The sequence below is a fragment of the Acinonyx jubatus genome, chromosome C2 (assembly GCF_027475565.1).
Source record: "Acinonyx jubatus isolate Ajub_Pintada_27869175 chromosome C2, VMU_Ajub_asm_v1.0, whole genome shotgun sequence".
Taxonomy (NCBI): Eukaryota; Metazoa; Chordata; class Mammalia; order Carnivora; family Felidae; genus Acinonyx; species Acinonyx jubatus.
The window spans coordinates 72,846,667-72,861,695 of NC_069384.1; the positions used below are offsets into that span (position 1 = coordinate 72,846,667).

At 45.0% G+C, this 15,029-nt stretch overlaps 1 long non-coding RNA gene across 2 annotated transcripts in view; it reads left to right on the forward strand.

Annotated features, from left to right (window-relative positions):
* The first annotated feature begins 3,414 nt into the window (after window positions 1-3,414).
* Window positions 3,415-15,029, forward strand: part of LOC113599752 (uncharacterized) — a 36,363-nt gene continuing 24,748 nt past the window's right edge. Inside the window, exons 1-3 of one of the 2 annotated variants that reach the window (XR_008297731.1) lie at window positions 3,415-4,733; window positions 6,307-6,412; window positions 6,768-6,876. This is a non-coding gene — a long non-coding RNA (uncharacterized LOC113599752). The remainder of the gene's footprint in view (window positions 4,734-6,306; window positions 6,413-6,767; window positions 6,877-15,029) is intronic. The other variant, XR_003420647.2, reaches the window with a different exon arrangement.

A 15,029-nucleotide genomic window follows, 5' to 3' on the forward strand; every position in this document is an offset into this window, starting at 1 on the left:
AAGGTAGTGCGGATACACAGTTTTTTAAAAAAGAAGCAGGTTGTAACAAAAAGTTTATGAAGAAAAGTAACAGTGCCCTGCTCATCCCCTCCACCTTTCTTCCTTCCATTTTCAATTCCTCCCTCCCGTCCTTCCTACCAGTTTTGCCTTTTTTTTTTTTTTTAAATGCTTATTTATTTATTTTGAGAGAGAGAGAGAGCGGCCTATGTGCAAGCAAGGAGAGGGGCAGGGACAAAGGAGAGAGAGAGAGAGAATCCTACAGGGCTCAGTCTCACAAACAGTGAGATCATGACCTGAGACAAAACCAAGAGCTGGATGCTTAACCAGCTGAGCCACCCAGGTGCCCCAAGGATTCCCAGTTCTAACACGGTTAAGATAAAAACTTAACAAAAGACAATTTCAAGTAACAAAAGTAGTAGAACACAGGAGAGTGTGCCACTGTTAGCAGCTATTTTGGTTTTTTTAGCAATTAAAAAAATGTTTTAGGTTTATTTATTTTGAGAGAGAGAGGGAGAGAGTGAATCCCATGCAGGCTCTGCACCATCAGCATGGAGCCCAATAGGGCTCAAACTTACAAACCGTGAGATCATGACCTGAGTGAAAAACCAAGAGTCAGGTGCCTAACCGACTAAGCCACACAGGTGCCCCCCTTTTTAGCAATTATTTTAAGAACATCATTCACTAGTAAGATCAGAAGAGCCTTATCAGTCATTCTTAGTCTTTCCATTGCAAAGGGATGATGTGAATTCTTGTAGTAGTGGCTTCTCCACTGTGGAAGCAGTTAAATACACCCCCAACTAAAAAATATCTCCCCCTAAATTCGCTGTCCTTTAAAGTTTGCAGCATAAACATCCTTGTTTCAAGAGAAACCCTGTGGCTCAAGCAGATGCTGTTGTTCCCATCCAGCTCATTGCCAAGTATGTCCCCCAAGACCAGATAAAGGTAATGTAATGGGAGACCAGATAGTAAGTACTCCCAAACTGAGGAAAGTAAGCAGGAGAGAGCCCCTGGGAAAATATGACAGCCTAGTTGCTATTTAAAGGCAGGGCAGGAAAGTTAAAAGGACAGAACTTTTTCAGAGTTCTTAGTATAAATAAGAAAAGAGGCATATGGAAAAGAAAATGTATGTGTAACTTTGCCCGGGATATGTTAATGAATTTTATAATTTGTAATGCTTTTTTGTTCTTTACAGACTTTTTCAATTAGTATATATCTATTATATAATTAGACAAAATAAACTAAAGAAAGTTGTAAATGAATATATGCTACCCCCCCCAAAATCTGCATAAACATTAGGAAAAGGGGAAATTCATGTGTAACTGTGCTGTGTGTTGTGCATGCATTTTTATCTTGTTCTCTCTGTGTATGTAGAAATTATATTTCCTTTATACTTTTTGGTATTTTACACCTTTTCTGTAGTGAGTATGTATTTTTTTTTTAATTAGGTAAAGACAAAGTGATCCACCATAATAATAATTGATAGGCAAGGATCTCAATAAATGCTAAAAGCATCAGGTGGAAGGTTATTGGGAATATTCACAGGGTCTCAAATATCACCCCACAAATTATGAATTACAAGCAGAAATGGGTTTCTTTACAATGGTAAAATCTGGAGGATGTTACCTTGACCGAGTAATCACATTCACATCACCAAAATGAGACAATTTGGCATCATTTCCCTCCTGGTGCAATATCCTGAACAGGATTCAACATCACCTGTGAAATAGTCTTGTCCACTATTTTGATTGAAACCTATATATACTTTTGAGGAAACATTCAGACAAATCCAAATTGTGGGACATTCTGCAAAACAACTACCTTGGGTTTTTTTAAATGTCATGAAGGACAAAAACAAAACAAAACAAAACACAACCAAACAAAAGAACTAGAAAGCTGTACTGGTATAAAGGAGTCTAAAGGGAGGGATGGGACACTATATGGCATTATTGGGGCAATTGAGGAAATTTCAATACGTACAGCATATTAGCTAACATTGTTTCATTTTTTTTGAGAGTGATAATAGTGTTAGGTTGTATAGGAGAACACCCTATTCTTTTTTTTAATTATTTTTTAATTTATATCCAAGTTAGCATATAGTGCAACAATGATTTCAGGAGTAGATTCCTTAATGCCCCTTACCCGTTTAGCCCATCCCCCCTCCCACAACACCTCGAGTAACCCTCAGTTTGTTCTCCATGTTTATGAGTCTGTTATGCTTTGTCCCACCTCCCTGTTTTTATATTATTTTTGCTTCCCTTCCATTATGTTCATCTGTTTTGTCCTCATATGAGTGAAGTCATATGATATTTGTCTTTCTCTGACTAATTTCACTTAGCATAATACCCTCCAGTTCCATCCACGTAGTTGCAAATGAGAATGCCCTATTCTTAGGATACACATGCCACACTACTTAGGAGAGAAGCATTATGACTCAGCAACTTTTGAGTGGCTTGAGGCAGGTGAGGAATATATATTTTTCAGGTGTGTATGTATATGGAAAGAAAGAGATAAAGTGAATGAGATGAAATGAACAGCTGGTGAATCTCGGTGAACAGTAGGTATGTTCGTTAGATGATTCTTTCAACTTTTCTGTAGGTTTGAAGTTTTCCCGAGTAAAAAGTTGGGGAGAAGGTACAGAAGTAAAGACGCTCACAGTCAGCTCCACCAGGAGACGGCTTTTCATCATACTCGCCAGTGGAGGACCCTGAAACCTTAGGGCTTTGCGAAGGAACCAACCAGATTACTGCAGGCTGCTTTTCAAGCAGCTTTCCAGTGTGGCTGGATTCAGAGCGGGCTAATTGTGGGATGATGTCAGGACACAAAAGATGGACAGATTCCAGTTTGTCTGGTACTGAATAAAAAATAGGTCCTATATCTTAGACAGCCCTGATAAGGCGCCTCCAGGGATATGAGTAATGGTCAGACCCAGGGGATGAACCAGGGCTAAGAAAGCTGGACAATGGAGAGCCCAGAGCACCGTGACAAGGAAATTCTTCCCCTGAATTGCCTTTTCCTATTGAGATAAGATAGTTCACAATAAAGCGCCAGGCTCAGAAGTGTTGCATCAAACCCAGCGAGAGCAGCCGCCACTCAGGCCTGTGAGCCACAGGACTGCGTGCCTGGCGCTGTGGGCACCTGGATGGTCTCCAGAGGGCCTCAGGGGGGAGTCATTGACCTTGGACCCAGAATGCCTGGTGGTGAATCCCAGTCTCACCACTCCCCAGCTGTGAGACTGATTCCTGCTATTCTTGTTCACAAGAAAGTTCATTCCTCTCCTATCTGACTTACTGGTGGGCCACAAAACCTGAAAACAAACCATGAAAGGCCTTTTCAACTCCTAAAGGCCAGTAAAATATTGGTCATCATCATTACCTTATAGGAATGAAGTAGTTTGTTTTATAGCTTCTCTCCTCCCCCCCCCCCCCAACTTAGGGGTCCAAAGTGAGTTGGGCCTTGAGTACATTTGTATTGTGAAATTGTGTGAGTAAAGCCCCTTTGAACCTCTGAGGAGGCAGGATTGAGATACTTTGAGATGCTCACTTTCTTCTGGGCAAAGAAAGAGTAGCAGAAGATGTCACTGCTTTGGGATACCTTACCCAGGAAATAGATCCCCCCCATAGACAAGTGGTGACTCATCCACGCTGTCCCGAGCTAGTGAGTAGCTGAGCGAACACTGGGAGTGCGGGTCATTGTGCTGCACTGGAGGGGAAGCGGGGCCTGCTCCTTAGTCCGAGCTGTGGACCTTGGCGTCTCATGTGAGGTAGAGCAGAACCGGGAGAGTGGAATGGGAGCAATGCCTTTGACCTTCAGGAGGAGAGGACTGAGCTGCTACAGAGAAGAGTGTAACTTAGTGCAAGCGAGAACATTCACGTGGGCCTGCCCCAGCTGCTGTGGTTGCACGGAGCTCCCTGACACTAGAGTTATTCCAACCCAACTCCATCACCCCTCCTTGAATAGGTTTTGGGAAAGATGCACCATTGCCCAGAGAATTGGATCAGATGATATGCCACGGCTCTTCCAAACTTAAGAATCTGAACTCCTTTTGTCTAGCCAAGAATTTGGATGAATCTGTCCTCTGCTCACTAGCCACATGACCTTGGACATGTTTATTAGCTTTCCGAGCCTTCATTTTCTCAGCTGTAAAATGAGGTTATTATCTCAAAAAATTGTTATAAGCATCAACAGAGATAAGCAATGATTCCTGGTGAAATCATAAACGTCTTCTCCTGTCTCTGTACCTTACCCGGTTCTGGGGTGACCAGGTGAGTGCCTGGAGTGGCTGTTCCATGGGTCAGAACAAAGGTCACATGTGCTTGAGGAATCAGCACTAAATCAGATTTCACTAGCCATCCTCCCTCCAGGGTGTTCCCTTTGGCTCTTTTTGTCTTCCCTATCTCCTGTCTTTAACCTCCCCTTCTTCCTTTCCCTTGTGTTCACTCAGCTAGCACTTTCTGAGAGGTTCTCTGTCCCAGATACCCTGCTGGCTGGGGCAGTGCATGAATCACATGCAGTTGAGAATGTGAGCAGTGTCTTGCCTGTTGCTGACAGAGAACGGAAGAGGAGGGCCATGCCCTAAGGGAGGCCTGTGCTGTGGGCTTACAGAGGGGCGGTCCTTTGGCGGGGGCAAGGCTAGAGGAGTGGTGGCCAGACAGGGGAAGTTTACACTAGGAATAAGACGTTTGAGCCTGTCTTTGAAGAGCAGATAATGACTTTCTACACAGACAAGATGAGGGGTGAGTATAAACAAGCATACGGGTCTGTCTTGAGCCCCATGGCCTTTGGTGCTCTGCCCCAGTCCTTAGCCAGCTCCTTCCCTCTGGTCAGCTTCTACAAGCAGCTTCCTTTTTTTTTTTTTTTTTTTTGAGGTAGGCAGAGGGAGAGGAAGAATCTTTCTTTTTTTAATTTTTATCTATTTTTGAGAGAGAGCGAGTGAGCATGCTGGAGTGGGGGAGGGGCAGAGAGCGAGAAGGAGACACAGAATCTGAAGCAGACTCCAGGCTCTGAGCTGTCAGCACAGAGCCTGACGTGATGTGGGGCTCGAACTCACAAACTGTGAGATCATGACCTGAGCCGAAGTTGGACACTTAACTGACTGAGCCACGCAGGCACCCCAGGCAGCTTCTTTCTAAGCAAGATGATGTGAAAGCTAGCCACAGTTCCTGGAATCACTGCTGCCTGCTCACTGGGGGCTGTAAAACATCACTGTGAAATAAAGGGAGTAATTCTTAACCCTGGCTGTGCCCTAGAATCACCTGTGGTTTGTTTTCGTTGTTTTCATTCAGGTTTCCTGGCTCCACCCTTTATATATTCTGATTCAGTGTATCTGGAACAGCCCCTCCCCCCCGTTATTGGTATGGCCTGCTCTCACAAATCCAAGGTAGAAATATTGTCACACCCACTTTGTTTCTCCAGTCTCTCACTAAAGACTGCCCATGGTTTACCTCAGGAAGCTCAGCATCCCCTCGTAAAGATCTCCAAGTCTTGCTTCAGTTCGCTGAGAACCCGAAAGACTTAGATAGTCCAAAAAGTGAAGGTGCTGCGATGGGGTTAGGTGGCATTCTTCCAGCCTCCATTCCCAGAGGAGAGAAGACGGATGATGAACGGTCCCCTACTTATCTATCTTCCCCATGCCCCACTTTCCCCATCTGCGAAATGGGAATAAAAACAGTCCTTACTTCATAAGATGGCAGTGAAGACTAAGGGAGCATGGAGCACACAAGAGCACACAGTGAGCACTCAGTAAATGATGGCTGTGGCTGTAGAGGCAGCCGGGCCAGCCTGTTGTTAGGGGGGTGGGTTCTGGAGCCAGACTCTCTGGTTCACAGCCTAGCAGCTGCTCTGCATATAACCTCCATGCCTGGGTTTCCTTCTCCGCGCAATAGAAGTGGTCGTGACTCCCTCCCAGAACTAATACTGAATGTTATTAAATCAATGAATAAGTGCAAGGCACTGAATTCAATGCTGGGCAAACAACACTTAAGAAAGGTTAGCAGTTACCATTACTTCTGCTGTGATCTCTCGCTGCCTCATGGTGTCACTGTTGGACACTGATCCCCTCGGTTCTCAGCTGGTGCGCGCCCCCTGCTCCCCACAGCCTTTCAGGCCCAGCTGGGGCCCTTGGAACAAGGGACAGCAGCCTCCCCCTTTCCTAATCATGGCCAAGAGTACCCTGACTTGGTCTCCTAAAATAACAGTTCACCTACACAGCCTCCTCCCCGGGAGACCAGCTAGCTGAGCAAGGCTGAGTCAGACTGGTTCCAGCCCCTCCAGCTGGCGAAACCTGAATCTTCACTGTCTTCCCCACAGAGACCCACCCTGCGCCCCCGAAGCTTTTCTGTCACCGTCTTGGAGTCTAAGGATCTGAGCGTATCCCTTTCCCCAGTGAGGCTACTCTTTGAAGGAAGTTACCGGGGTGAGTCCTGGGGCCCCACACCCCATTTTGTTCAGAAGGCTGTCTGTCCTCTGTGGTGCCAAGTGACTGACCCTCATTAGGAAGATTCCCCAAGAGATTAATTACCACGTGCCAACACGTGCCCTTGTGGTGGAACCACGGCCAGGGATTCTCAGGCACTTTTTTGTTTCCTAGAGAAGAAGGCAGAACCCCACACATCTACTGTCTGCTTCGAAATCACGTCATGTGCAATTTTTACAAACTGCACGCGTGATTCTAATAAGCAGCCAAGGCAGAGAATCACTGAATTAAGAAGACTGACACCTAATGGTTATTAATACTCACCTGTGCAAATGGCTGTGCGCTTATTCCCCAGAGGCTGCCATCCCCAGAACATTTTGATCCTAAAATATTGGAGCTAAATCCGTCCTTTGAGATCAGCTGACTCGATGATTACCAGACTCTGTGCACAGCCGAATCATCAGGTTGGTCTGTTTATCATATAGATTCTCACGTATTGCTGATGCACTGGGTCTGGGAGTGGAGAGGGCGGGGACCCCAAATCCTACTGAGATGCAACAAGGAGGGGACCTGTGAGGAGGGTGTGGACAAAGTGGATGGAAGGCTACCCACACAGTCGTGCCCCGGCAGGGAGTTGTTAGAGGCAAGGGCGGCATCCCAGGTAGAATCAGACAGTTGGCATCAGAAGCTGGAAACACAATGCAGTTCTCAAAATTAAATCTTTTTTTTAAAGTATTTATTTGTATTTTTACCTTTTTTTTAACGTTTACTTATTTTTGAGAGAGAGAGAGTGTGAGCAGGGGAAGGGCAGAGAGAGAGAGAGAGTGCGGGCCTCGAACGCAAGAAGCATGAGATCATGACCTGAGCTGAAGTCAGTCGCTCAACCAACTGAGCCACCCAGATGCTCCCTCAACGTTAAATCTTAAATCTCTTGCCAATTAATATATCCCCTGTCTGGCTATTGGACCATAATTTCAGATGGAAGAAAAATGTATGTCTAAAGCAGGAATCCCAATATCAAAACCCTCCGCGAGAGTGGAGGTGAGCCCTGGGAATGCAAGCTAGGAAACCATTGCTGCCAATGGTCAGTGAGGAAAGCCTTGGGCTCCGATGACCTCATGGCTCTTTTCTGTCGCTGGTGACTGGACACTCCCTTCCCTTTGCCCCCCTCCACCCACAGGCATATCAGACAGATGACCACAGGAGCACAGGGGAAAAGTGCTCCCCATCGATAACACACATTCTCATGTGCTGCTGTGGCCTCATCTCCTGAATGTCCTGTGATGTCAGGCTGAGCAAGCCTGAGTGAGGTCAGCGGGAACTCTCTCCCTGGAGACCCAGGAATTTTTTGAAAAGTCGTACAAGGACAAATGCCTGGTCATGCCTTGAATTCTCTGTGTGAAACCTTTAGCTCTGACAGCTCAAGTCCCATTTGCTCCTTGGCTTACCGTGCATGGTTTTGTTTTTCTGAGCAGTGTTCGCTGTGAGAGGTGAAAGAGTATTTTCATCTGGCTCCAGAGGAGTCAGCAAGGCAGGCTATCCAGCCAAGAAGGAGGTAATTACTGAACCAAACTAGGCTCAAATGCTACTGCCTCCAGAGCCCTTACCTCAGACGGGGTCTCTCCCACTCCTCTGCATTCAGGCAGTGACCCTAAGTGACCTTTCTTGAGCTCCAAAGAACTCAGTTATTGATAAGGAACTCAATGTGCGGGGACGAGAGCCTCCTGGGTGTCACCATTCCCAACATAATGCCAGAGCCTCACCAAAGTCCTTTCCCCACATTCTCATGCTCTCAAACCTCTGACCGCTCCCCAACCTTCCCCGCCTCCTACTTAGCTAAATATTTGGGAGCTGAAACAATAGCCTTACTGAGGCAGTGGTGGGCAATTACTGGAAAGCCATGTGATTGTCCAAATTGAACCAATTTGTCAAAGACCGTTTTCCTTTCACTCATCACCTCCCCCACACCCCATGATAAGATAGGGTCCCCAGAGCACAATAATCCTTTCCTGAGATACAATGTAGAGGCTCCTGAGAAAAGGAACAAAAGTGAGGCTAATTTTGGCTTTTCTGGGACTAAAGGAAAGGAGGCAGGCCAGCCCCATCCAGCTCCAGGAAGCCAGGGTGGGCCTTGTTTCGTTGCTCCAGGGTATCTGCTCAGACCACCAGGGGATTTGGAGAACAATGCCAGGAGGGTGGGGAGGAGGGGAGCAGAGTCCTGGCCCTGGCTGCAGTGTGGGAAGCCTGGTCCCAGCTCTGAAGAGGTCTCTAAAATGACAATCTGTGACTTCAGATTTGAAATTGGTTTTAACTGTAAACTCCTCACCACTGCTCCCCAACTAAATCAGTAATGAATTAAGATTTGGGGATCCTGGGGCGCCTGGGTGGCTCAGTTGGTTAAGTGTCCAACTTCGGTTCAGGTCGTGATCTGGTGGTTCGTGAGTTCGAGCCCTGCGTTGGGCTTTGTTGACAGCTCGGGGAGCCTGGAGCCTGCTTTGGATTCTGTGTCTCCCTCTCCTTTCCCTCCCGCTTGCGCTCTGTCTGCCTGTCTCCTTCTCTCTCTCTCTCTCTCTCTCCCTCCCTCCAAAAAATAAATAAATATTAAAAAAAAAAGATTTGGGGATCCCTACAGACAAGCAGTGGTCTTCATGCTGTTCAGGGCTCCGTGATGCCCCTAAAGTTGTAAGCTACTGTTGGTATGCATCAGCACTTTTTTCCAGGGTGAGGGTCCTTGACTTTCCTCTGATTCTCAAAGGGATCCACCGTCCCCAAAAGACGTGTACCTCTAGGAGGAGTGCGGCACCCAGGCAGAGCTCCTGTCCTTTATGGCAACACTGGACAGATTTCAATGTGCATTAGAATTGGCTGGGTATCAGGTTAAAACATAGACTATGATTCAGTAGGTCTGGGCAGGGCTCAGAGTGTGCATTTCTGACAAGCTCTAGGTGACTCAGAGTCGGCTGGTCCACAAACCACATGCTTGAGTAGCAAGGCTTGAGGGCTTGCAGTGGGTTTCTTACTCCAAGTCTGGATCAGGGCCATAGCCTCCTAACCCAACTCTCGACTACCTCCCGATGGCCACTGGAAGTGACATAATTCTAATCCCATTCTTCCTCCTTCCCCCCACCCCCACCCCAGCCTCTATGTTAAATAATGGCACTGAAGAATCCATAAACAAAATGTTTCATGATTTGTCTTCATCCTATCTTTTCTCCCATTGTCTCGCTCCACGATTAATTCCGTTCATGCTGGATTACATAAGGACAAGGACTGGGGGGAGCTGGACCAGGGTCTGAATCCTGTTCCTGTCATTTACTAGTTTTGTGACCATCTGAATTCCAGTTCCTTCATATGTACAATGGGAATAAAAATATCTACCTCATGGAGTTACCATGAGCAGCAAATGAGATAGTGTGTGTAGAGCATTTAGCACAGTGCTTGCATGTAGCAAATGCTCAATAAGCAGAAGCTGTTGTGACTTAATCACCTATGCCCTAGAGTTTCCATTTGTCACATAATAATGCCCAGCTTGGATTGTTCTCCCAATCCTGCCTGCATCAACTGCCATCTCCTCCTCCCCCTCCCCACCCCCAGGTACCATCCTGTCTTTCACCCAACTGTAACACTATAGGTGATTTCTTTCTCTAGCCTGCCTGTAGACATGGCTAACATAGTTTGGGGCACATTTTTTTTTTTTATTATTAAAACATTTTTTTCTTTGTTAATGTTTATTTATTTTTTTAAAATTTATTTATGTTTGAGAGACAGAGAGAGACAGCGTGAGCAGGGGAGGGGCAGAGAGAGAGGGAGACACAGAATCAGAAGCAGGCTCCAGGCTCTGAGCCGTCAGCCCAGAGCCCGACGCGGGGCTCGAGCCCACAAACCACGAGATCATGACCTGAGCTGAAGTCGGACACTTAACCGACTGAACCTCCCAGGCACTCCCTGAATTCAGTGTTTTAGATTGAGGGGTTAAAAGGTCTCTACAGTTTGGTTCGTTGACTAAACCATGGATCTAAAGGTGGCCTACACAAAATGAAGTTAAATGCCAGAACAGCTTTGGCATATTGTAGAGGAAGGTAGCCAAAAGCTTAGGGAGACTGGTATGTTGAAGTCAATTTATCATGTAAGACCTGCTCACCAACATCAGCAGGGTCAGGAGTACAAACCTTTTGCTCTGACTGTGAAAATAAGTTTGTGAAGGGAGCCTCAGCTTCCTTGTGGTCACTCTTGTCTATAGGTCAAACTTTCCAATAGGAACTGCAACCACCAAACTTATATCCCTCATGCAAGGGGATAATGGGATCTCGGAGCGGCAGGTACCAAGTGATAATCACTTAATCACCAAAGACAAGCTGTGTGTGGTTACCATCATGGACAATTGAGCCCAAGCAATAATCACAATATTATGACTCACAGAGACCTATGGTGTTTAGCTGGTGGATCACGGTCCCTTTGGGGAAGACTGAAAGAAAGATTAACAATGTTAGTAGAGTTCTTCCTCAAGGGAACCTGGTCTCTACTTCATTCAAGAGGTTCTAGGTCTGCAAACTGGTTCAAGTCTAGGAATTGATTGAAGGGCCATCATGACTCTGTTTTTGGTGATCCAAGATATACTACTTTTCACTCAACTCAGAACTCTTATGCTCATACATAGGCAAGATTCTATGCTAATTCATGGGCTGTGGTCAGTGGTTTGGCTGGATGGTCAGGGACTTGAAAGGAACATTATTGGAAAGTTAGTGACAAGGAGGTCTGGGAAGGAGGTAAGTGTATAGACCTCTCTGAATGGGCAAAAGATGTGAATGTATTTGTATTCCATGTGAATGTTCACCAAAGGGTAGCCTTAGCAGGGGGAAAATTTAATCAAGTGGATAAGACACCCTATTTTATGGATACCTGTCACCTTATTTCCTCAGTCCTATCATTGCCTACTGGGTTCATGAACAAAGTGGGAATGGTGGCAGAGATGGAGGTCATGCTATGGGCTCAGCAACATGGACTTCCACTCATCAGTGCTGACCTGGCTATAGCCACTGCTGAGTGCCCAATGTGCCAGCAGCAGAGACCAACACTGAGATCATCTGGGGTGATCAGCTAGCTACCTGGTGGCAAATTGATTACATTGGACCATTTCCATCATGGAAACTTTGTTCCATCATGGCACTTTGTTCTTATTGGAATAGCCACTTAGTCTGGGTGTAGATTTGCCTTGTCTGCACACAATGATTCTGCCAAAACTACCATAGGTGCACTTACAGAATACCTTATCTGTCATCATATTATTCCATACAGCACTGCTTCTGATCAAGGGACTTAACTTTACTGCCAGTGAAATGTAGCAATGGGCCTATGCTTGTGGAATTCACTAGTCTTACCATGTTCCCCCATCATCCTGAATCAGCTGACTTGATAGAATGGTGGGATGGCCTTTTGAAGACACAGTTACAGTACCAGCTAGGTGACAATATCTTGTGGGGCTGGGGTAATGTCCTTTAGAATACTGTATATTCTTTAAACCAGTATTCAATATCTAATGCTATTTCTCCCATAGACAGGATTCATGGTTCAGGAATCAAGGGGTGGAAATGGGAGTCCCTCCACTCACTATTATTCTTAATGATCCACTAGAAAAATTCCTGCTTTCTTTCCTCGTGCTCTTAGGCTCCACTGGTCTAGAAATCTTAGTTCCAAAAAGAGGAATGCTTACACTGGGAAACACAATGATTCCATTGAACTAGAATTTGAGACTGACACCCAGCCACTTTGGGTTCCATATGCCTCTTTATTAACATGCAAAGGAGGGGGTTATGACTGGCCTAAGCAAAGGAGGTAAACATTTTTAAAGAAATTTGATACATGCAGGCACATTTTCTATCAATTCTTCCTTTCCTTATAGAAAAAGGAAATAAGTACATATATAGAACAAGTCACTTCCAAAGTTCTAAGATAGGTATTTGAGGGATGTGTTGGGTCTCTTTTACATGTCCACTTGGCTAGATCATAGTCCCCAGTTATTCAGCCAAATGTTGATCTAAATGTGGTGTGGAGGTAATTTGTAGATAAGATTAAAGTTCTTAATTGACTTATGTAAGAGACATTATCCTAGATAATCAGTTGGTTCAATGAGTTCAAAGGTCTTAAGAGGGTAGCTGAGGCTTGCCTGGAGAAGAAAGTCACTTGAGAGTTCCAGCTTACCTTTCTTGAAGTTCTGCCCCATAATTTCAGGCTTATCTAGTCAGCCCCCAGAAATAGATAAACCAATTCCTTGCAATAAATGTCTATATATTCGTATATATCTCCTACTTGTTCTTCTCTAGTTGAATCTTGACTGATAGAGACGTTAGAAATGCCTGTCTCTAAAGTCCCTCCTATTTCCCACCTTCTCATCCAGCAGAGAAACCCAAGAGTTAGGGAGCATGAAGTCATGATTTTCTGAAGTAAATGGAAGAGTACCTTGTATTGAAACTCTAGGATTGGGAAAGCAGAGGGACCTTTGTTCCTCCACAAAATGAAAGATTAAAATTATGTGGACAAAAGGAACATGAAGTACTAACATAGACTCATTGAAGGATTAATTAATCCTTTTTAATCTTTTTTTTTTTAAGTTTATTTTGAGAGAAAGAGAGAACACAACTAGGGGAGGGCCAGAGAGAGAGAGGGAGAGAGAGAATCCCAAGCAGGCTCCTCACTCTCAGCACAGAGCCTGATGAGGGGTTCAAACCCACAAACTGCAAGATCATGACCTGAGCTAAAGAACAAGAACCAGACATTCAATAACCAAGTCACCCAGGCACCCCTTTATCTTGTTCTTTTTAAACCGAGATATAATGGACATGAACATTATGTAAGTTTTAGGTATATAAAGTATTGATTTGATACATTTATATATTGCAATATGATTACCATCGTAGTTTTAGCTAACATCTCCATCAGGCATGCACATAACATAATTATTATTTCTTTTTTGTGGTGAAAACCCTGAAGATCTAGTCTCTTAGCAACTTTGAAGTCTATAATACAGTATTGACCATAATCACTATCCTGTGCATTATTAGCTCTCCATGTTGTATTCATCCACTAGTTGCAAGTTTGTAATCCATTTTTTAGTGTAACATTTTTGGGGGAAAGCAAGCCGCATTCTGAAGTGGAAGTCCCCTTTATTCTAGATGTCCTTTATTTTCATTGTTGGGTCTCAGAACCACCTCTCCTCTGTACCCAGTGGCAGAAAGTGGAGAGAGGAGAGTGAGATGCCAGAGGCTGAGTAATTTACAAGCACTAGAAGGGACTTAGACCCGGAGATTTCTGGTGAGAGTGTTGGTAACTCAGCAAAATGGGGTGGGGTGATGCAGGGACTCCGAGGACAGGGGCTATGAAAAGGAAAGAGAGACTATGAGAAGGGAGAGAAAGGCTAATATTAGAAAAGGACGGGACAACCACAAGGTATAGGTCAGGGCAGTGAGGCTTCAGACTTACACTCAGGGCAAAAGAACAAAGCAAAGGGATTCAATATTTGACTTTCCACACTCCTTATTCTATATAGTTCGCATTTATCACTGCAGCTTTGAGTAAAGAAGTGCTCACCCTTTTCCAGGTTCTGAGGTCTCAAAGAGGAAGGGGGAGACTCCCTCCCCCAAGATCAGTGTCTTCCAAAAAAAAACAACAACAAAAAATCCGTGTCAGGAATTGGAAGCGCTTTCATTGAGGCTGCCCAGGGGGCACTGAAGGGAACAAGAGAGTAGTGCCTTTTACATGCCCTTTGCAAAGTGACTCAGAGCGTGGAACTCTGGGTGGAAGTTACAGGGTGACAGATTTCACTTCTGTGAAGAAACGTCTTTTAAATGCTCTTTTTGACTAAAGGGAAATGGGCTGCTTTGGGAGGCTTCTTGTCTCTGAGGTGTTAGTAGGTACTGGGTGACTACCTAGTGGGGGTAGTGCAGGAGGAATTCAGGCGGTAGACTCTGAGGTATTATTCAACAATAAAATTTTCCAGTTATACTGAGATAACTTAAAACAGTTTTTTAACGTTTATTTTTGAGAGACAGAGACAGAGTGTGAGCGGGGAAGGGGCAGAGAGAGACACAGAATCCAAAGCAGGCTCCAGGTTTTGAGCTGTCATCACAGAGCCCAATGTGGGGCTTGAACTCATGAACTGTGAGATCATGACCTGAGCCAAAGTCGGACACTTAACTGACTGAGCCACTCAGGTGCCCCTATACTGAGATAACTTTAAGAATATTTGGGACCAGGGGGCATTCACTTTCAAATGCCCCCTCTCTGTAAAGAGAACTTTCATACTATTCTTCCTTTCTGATCTTATATTCTAATAAACTTTTGCCTGCTGCCCCCCCCCTCCAAAAAAAGAATATTTGGGACCAAAACCATGAGATATTCTATTATAATCTCAGGGTTAAAACTCATCATAGAGAGGCAGAGATGGACAGGATCTTTAAAATCATCTCGTCTAACCTCCTTCCTTCTCCCCTTTTGTGTAAGTGAAAAAAGGTAAGGCTCAGAGAGAGGTGACTAACTCAAGGTCATATAGCCAAAAAGTGGAAGATCTGGATTAGAACCTGGAACTTGGAGGCAGATCCGTTCTCTCAATATCTTTGCTGGC